Genomic DNA, 7,117 nt, shown 5'->3' with positions numbered 1-7,117 from the left:
TTTGGTCGGCCATTTTGGCCCCGCCCTACCCCGGGGGGTCATGATTTGAACATATTTGAATCTACACTACTTGAGCATGCTTTCATATAAATATGATGAATTATGGCTTTGTCATTCTTGAGAAGAAGATGTTTAAAGAATTTCCCTATATATTTCTATGTAAAAGTTTGGTCGGCCATTTTGGCCCCGCCCTACCCCGAGGGGTCATGATTTGAACAAACTTGAATCTACACTACCTGAACATGCTTCCATATAAATATGATGAATTATGGCTTTGTCATTCTTGAGGAGAAGATTTTTAAAGAATTTTCCTATATATTTCTATGTAAAACTTTAATCGGCCACTTTGGCCCCACCCTACCCCGGGAGGTCATGATTTGAACAAACTTAAATCTACACTACCTGAGGATGTTTCCCCATAAGTTTCATCTTTCCTGGCACAGTGGTTCTTGAGAAGAAGATTTTTAAAATATGCCACTAAATTTTCATTAATTCCCAATTATCTCCCCTTGAATGAGGGCGTGGCCCTTCATTTGAACAAACCTGAATCCCCTTCACCCAAGGATACTTTGTGGCAAGTTTGGTTGAAATTGGCCCAGCGGTTCTTGAGAAGAAGTCAAAAATGTGAAAAGTTTACAGACAGACAGACAGACGGACGCCGGACAAAATGTGATCAGAAAAGCTCACTTGAGCCTTCGGCTCAGGTGAGCAAAAAATGCAGGATTCAATGTTTAAACTGATATAAAGTTTGTAATAGAAGTATGATAGGTAAGAAAAATAATTAGATCTCAAAATGTAACATATATTATGAAACACCCTGTATGAAGTTGTGAATGAAACGAGACAACGTGTATGACAGGTTTATTGCAAGACCGATTTCTTTGACTATGCTTACGTCTTCGATAGTGTTTAAAATTCCCATCACATTCAAATTGCAACACTATGGACTTGAAAGATTACCAGCACTATGTTCTTGACCAGTGAGCATCTGCTCTAGAGTCGCGAAGTAAGGAGATGATCCTTACGTTGTGGACGTAGAGACCGGCCCTTTAGATGAGACCGGAGAAACAGAGGTCGTAGTAGGTGCTGGCACGAAAAAGATCCCTGACTGCTCAATGGCCCTTTTTACTTAATACAAATGTATATACGTTTGATGAAGATTTACTGAAATCAGATCAAAACTGTAAAAGGCCCGGGCAGCAATTGGAATGGATTTCACAACCCATCCACATACATCACTGTAATATACGAGGGCTGTTCAATAAATAATGTTCTCGGTGCTCAGAAAGAAGCAAAGGACGCTTTTCAATGATTTAGTCTTCATAATTTTACTTATTAATCTCTTTTAATTAAAACACATATCCGTAACATTATTTATCCAATTTCTGATTGCTTTCAGAACTCATTTTTGGGCATGACCCTTAGTATACTGGAAAATGGCAGATTCAATGATTTCCTGGACCTGTTTCTTGGTTCTGAAAGGTGTTTTTTTTCAAGTTTGGAAATAGAAACAAGTCAAAAGGTCAAAGATCTGGCGAATATTGTTAATGTGAAAAACATTGACTTTCTGTTTATCCCGAAAACCCCTGTCTTTGTGCTCTTGTATATCTTTGCTCTTGTCAGACCTTCGCTGTTTTTATCAAGTACATCTTATGGTAAATTTTGTTTTGAGGGTTTAAAGCAATAGATTCATGTTCCAATATCTGTTTGAATATAAAACATACGTGGATAACTACAATTACTGATATTTTAAAATAATTGTTAAGAATTTCGTACACGCTGTCGTTTTTACTGATTTTTTCAAAATATAGGGTGACCTTTGCGTACCAGGCTTTTTTACCGTCAAACGTTTCTTAAAATAGTGTAAGCTACTCCCGATATGAGGTATATTAAATTTGCTATGTGTCTTAAAGTCAATCATACCTCATCAAATATTATTTGTTGAAATTTGGAGAACAGTACATAAGTTGTTATAATTTTTGTTGGCAAAGACGGTACCCATTTTTGATGCCCATTATATATTTTGTTATCATTGAAATCCACCTACTCATTTGTCTATAAACAGACATTGGTTGCTGTAAATGTCACGTATTTCAATAAATATTTCTTTGGGATGTTTATCAAGTTTTACAGCAGCTTTAATGAAGCTTTTATTTTCACTCTAGTTTACCGATTCTTTAACATTCATTTATAATGCAGTGTCTCGAATAGCCCTTGTTTCCCCCCAGCTTCTCAGGATGAAACTTAGTCTGAAATATCTGACATTTTCCTGGCTTTTTTTACGATTTTAAAATATCAAAATCGTTAAAAAAAAGCCAGGAAAACGTCAGATTTTTCGGACTAGATGAAACTATGTGATGAAAAGTGGTCACATAAACTGTTATAAATTCATTAAAGATTCAATAATAAGAGAAAGTCAAGTTTGATGTCATATGATATCTGTATTGTATGTCGTACAGTTCAGGACATTATTTATTGAACAGCCCTCGTACTAATTTTAAAACACCATGCCAATTTGAAATTCATAATTTCGTTATAATGAGCCATTATTGACAGGCCTTGCAGGAGTCCTATTTTACAGTTCCAAAGTCCACAACTTGATAGATGATCAATATAGAATTTATACCGAAACTCCTATTGCTCTTACGTCGTCAAAATAATGCGATTTTTCTAGAAAATAAGATTTCAAAAAATATTAAAATATCTTCAGTATATTGGTTTGTTTTTTCCTTCTTAAAAACCAAGTGTTCCCTTAAAAAGAGAAAATTATTGAAAAAGAAATTAGGGAATAAATATTAGAAATTTTGATTTATTTTGGGCTGTCCATTGCCATCAACTAATTTTATGAGCTAATAATGCAATATAATATACACTGTTTTAGTAGTTAATCATATTATCTTATGTTATAAACAAGATATTATTCGGGAATATTATTCCTCGTGCAAACAGAATTAAAGGGGGGGGTGTATTGCCTGCCTGCCTGCACTATCCGTCTGTCTGCACATTTGTATGTGTACTACAGGTATATTTCGTCCATACATACTAGTACATGTTGAAACTTCTGCAGCGATTTGTCTGAAAATTTGATCATCACTATTCTTATTCACAATCTTAAGATGTACACTTTGTATTTTCAAAGTAATAAAATAATTTGTCAAGTTAAGGACATTGGCACGTATACAATTCTTCAAGAGCTTATGAACAGTAAAATGGTACCAAAACATGTTTAATTCTGGTTCGTTTAACCCACTAATCCACTTACTTGCTTACTAACTTAGGCCTGTCGTTCCGTGAGGAACATACATGTATATCGGCCATCGACGACAGTCCTCCAACGAACTCGATTCTGAGCTGCTTTCGCTGCATCTTGCCAGGTATCCTGTGTCTTTAACTCTGACTCCGAGTCACACTTCCAGGTGTTTTAAGGACGTCCTCTCTTCATTTTGCCCTGAGGATTCCAAGTCAGAGCCTGGCGTGTGGTGCTGTATGGTGACTTCCTTAGTGTGTGTCCAATCCAGTCCCACTTCCTCTGTCTTATTTGTATGTCCATTGGTTCCTGTCCTGCTCTTTTCCATTGCTCTTCGTTGGAGATCTTTCAGGCCATCGGAAGTTGAAGATGGGTGTTGTAAAATGTCTGGAACTTCTGCAGGATAGCTTTGGTCAACCTCCACGTCTCTTCAACACACCATATCATGGACTTTACATTAGAGTTGAGGATCCGCAGTTTGGTGGTAAAACGTATGTTCTTTGAGGCCCAGATGTCCTTTAACATGGTATATGCAGTTCTTGCCTTGCTTATTCTTGACTTGATGTCATGGTCTGTGCCATCCTGTCTGTCCACCACACTTCCCTGGTAGATGAAGGACTCTATGATGAAGGAAACTTCTTTGATGTGCTCACCACCAACTGTGACTGGTGTTTGGACGTGGTGTTTATCTTTATCAATTCTGTTTTCTTCAAGTTGATTTTGAGGCCTGTTTCTGCCGAAGTTGTTGCAAGACGAGTCGTTTTATCCTGTATCTGCTTTGGTTGTGTGAAAGGAGAGCCAGGTCATCTGCAAAATCAAGATCGTCGAATTGCGTCAGGATTCCACTGTATACTATTGTTCCAGCCTTATGTGGTAGTCTTCATGATCCAATCAATGATCAAGAGAAAAAGAAATGGTGACAGCAAGCAACCTTGTCAAACTCTGTCTTGACTTCGAAACTCTCAGACACCTGGCCAGCATGGGCAACCCTACATATCAGGCCTTGGTAGGTGTTTCGAATCCGGGAGACTAGCTTCTCTGGTACTCCACTGTGCCTCAGTATCTTCCGCAATGTCTCTCGGTCCACGCTAACGAATGCTTTCTCATAGTCGATGAAGTTGACATAGAGGGGGATTTCCACTCCAGTGATTGTTCTATAATGATGTGCAGACTGGCTATCTGGTCAGCACATGATCTGTTGGCTCTAAAACCAGATCTGTTGGTCACGGAGCTTTGGGTCCACTGCTTCTTTCATTCCCTCGAGAAGTATTCTGTTGTGCTAGGCACTGACAGGAGCATGTAGTTACTGCAGTCCCTCAGATTTCCCTTCTTTGGCTTCTTAATAAAGATACCTTCTTTCCATTCTTCCGGAATGTTCTCTTCGTCCCAGATCTTATTGAAGAGGTAAAGGATGTTAATGATGTCTCTGTATCAGCTTTGATGGCTTCTGCTGGTATCTCATCAGGCCCTGCCGCTTTTCCATTTTTAAGTTTATTAAATGCTCTCCCGATCTCTGTTTTTCTTGGCTTGTCGCAGTTGATCGAAAGGTCTGTATTGGCTGGTTGTATGTCTGGAGATGTTTCTGGTGTTGGTCTATTCAATAGCTCTCCGAAATGTTCTACCCACCTCTTTAATTGTTCTTCTATTGTTGTGAGAGGTTTCCCGTTCTTGTCCTTCACTGGCTTGTTTGTTTGCTGGAATTTGTTGGAGAGCTTCTTTTTGATCATATGCAGTTTTTTGAAGTTTCCTTGTCCCGCTGCTTCTTCAGCTTGTTTGGACAGGTTGTCGATGTAATCCCTTTTATCTTTCTTGTTGCTTTTCTTAACTTCTTTATATGTGGCTGTGTAGTCCTCCTGAGCTTTTGTCTTTCCTGTTCTTGTCTTGCTTGTATTCTTTTCCTTCCTCTCCTCCAGTTTCCTCATGGTATCACCAGATATCCACTCCTTGTGCTGAGTCTTTCTTCTGCCTAGAACTTCCTCTCAAGTGCCTTGCCACATTTCCTTGATGTGCTGCCATTGGATCTCGATATTGGTATCATTGTTTTCTAGCTGGTCTTATAGTAGCTGGAATCTATTTGACAACCTGAGATGGAATGCTGTCTTCACTTCCTTAGTTTTGAGGGCACTGACTTTGTACCTTGTCCTCCTGTTTGTCATGTTGTTGAACTTTTTGAGGCGCACTCTTAATGCCGTAATCAGCAGATGGTGGTCTGATGAAATGTCTGCTCCTCTCGTCACCCTGACATCTTTTCATGCTCTTCTAAATTTCTTGTTAATGTATATATGTTCGATCTGGTTCTCTGTAACTTGGTCCGAGGATCTCTTTGTGGCCTTGTGAATTCTTTTATGAGGGAAGATGCTTCCTCCTTTTACCAGCTGGTTAAGTTAGCATAGGTCTGCTAATCTCTCATCGTTCTCATTCATGTAGCCGAATCCTTGTGTGCCCATGACTTCACTGTATCCTTATTGTCAGCTCCAATCTTAGCATTGAAGTCGCCAATGAGTACTGTCATGCCTTTCTTGCCTGTTTTATCCAAGACTGCCTATAGCTGCTGGTAAAAGGCGTCTTTCTTTGCCTTGTCACATCATTTGTGGAAGCATAACATTGCTTGACGTTCAACTTTATCTTACTTTCCTTGGTGTTAAACTTGGCTGTTATTATCCGGGAGTTGACAGGTGTCCATCCGATGAGAGCACGTTTTGCCTCCAGTGATAGCATACGGCCTACATCTTCGATGTGGCGGGCTTCCTCCTCGGTGTGTCCTGAATACAATAGTGTTTCCCCCGTGGTTAGCCTCAGCTGTCCTGTTTGTAGCCACCTTGTCTCACTTATACCTAGGTGACAAATGTTGTAGTGCTTCATCACTTTTGCCACCTATGCTGTTCTTCCTGCTTTATACATTGTTCTGATGTTCCAAGTGGCAAATCTATTTCTTTCGGCTTTCATTGCACAGCATCATTGTTCCCCTTGAAGTAGACCCAATCTGGCCCATGTTATGTTGGTTTTGGCTTGTCGTTGATGCTTCTGTAACTTGCTGTTTTAAATAGGCAGGGTTGTTGGTCCTACGCAAACCTCTAGTAGCCTCAAGGAAAGGTGGTTTGATACTGGAGTTTCCTTCCTAGACTGCTTTGCTTCCCTGGGTATTGAGCACAGTCTGCCCATTTGGTTTTATGTCAGTGTTTTTTTCATCTAGCCTTTCCTATGGATGAGTGTTGCCGCAAGGCAGTGGAGGTTCGGAATCGGAGTTTTCCTTCTCTTAGATGAGCTATCCTCCCAGACTGATGAGCCCCATCTACCCAAAGCTCTGGTTTTCAGGCGCCAGGTAACTCGCCTTCACCCCTTCTCCTCCTATCAGTAGTAGCAGTTCCGCCGGACTTGATGAAAGCCACGCGAGCAGACTAGACGCTGGACTTGGGTTGTCATAGGCTTTTTGAGGCGCACGCAATAAGGAACATTTTTAGACAATGGGAGCTTATCCCAATTGCCGCCCCTTGGCTATGACAACCTTTGGAACCCACCAAGCCGGGCTTCCTTTTAACATTTTGTCGAAACCTTTTTTTTTTTTTTTTTACAATTCTTAGTGTTTTTCCAATTTAAATTGTTAATAAAAAGGACTTACACTGAGATTTTTCTAAAACCCACCTTCAAGGGAGCTCAAAGTGTTTCATTCAAACGGAACATTTTACCACTTCAATGCGCTTCATTGTACAGGTATTTTTTCACCGCTTAGAGAATTACAAATGGGAGATCACTCTCAATGACTCTTTATATTTTTGTTGATTTAAATTTTCAAGGTTTGAGGAAAAAAAATATTGGCTTGTAAGGAATTTGATTTCATGGTTGGAAAATGTTAAGTAGTAATGCATATCA

This window comes from Saccostrea cucullata, unplaced genomic scaffold (genome assembly GCF_032062105.1).
Source record: "Saccostrea cucullata isolate Sc308-1 unplaced genomic scaffold, CSIRO_AGI_Scuc_v1 ctg7147, whole genome shotgun sequence".
Classification (NCBI taxonomy): domain Eukaryota; kingdom Metazoa; phylum Mollusca; class Bivalvia; order Ostreida; family Ostreidae; genus Saccostrea; species Saccostrea cuccullata.
The sequence above is the reverse complement of the archived record's forward strand: the minus strand, read 5'-3'. Positions refer to the sequence as shown.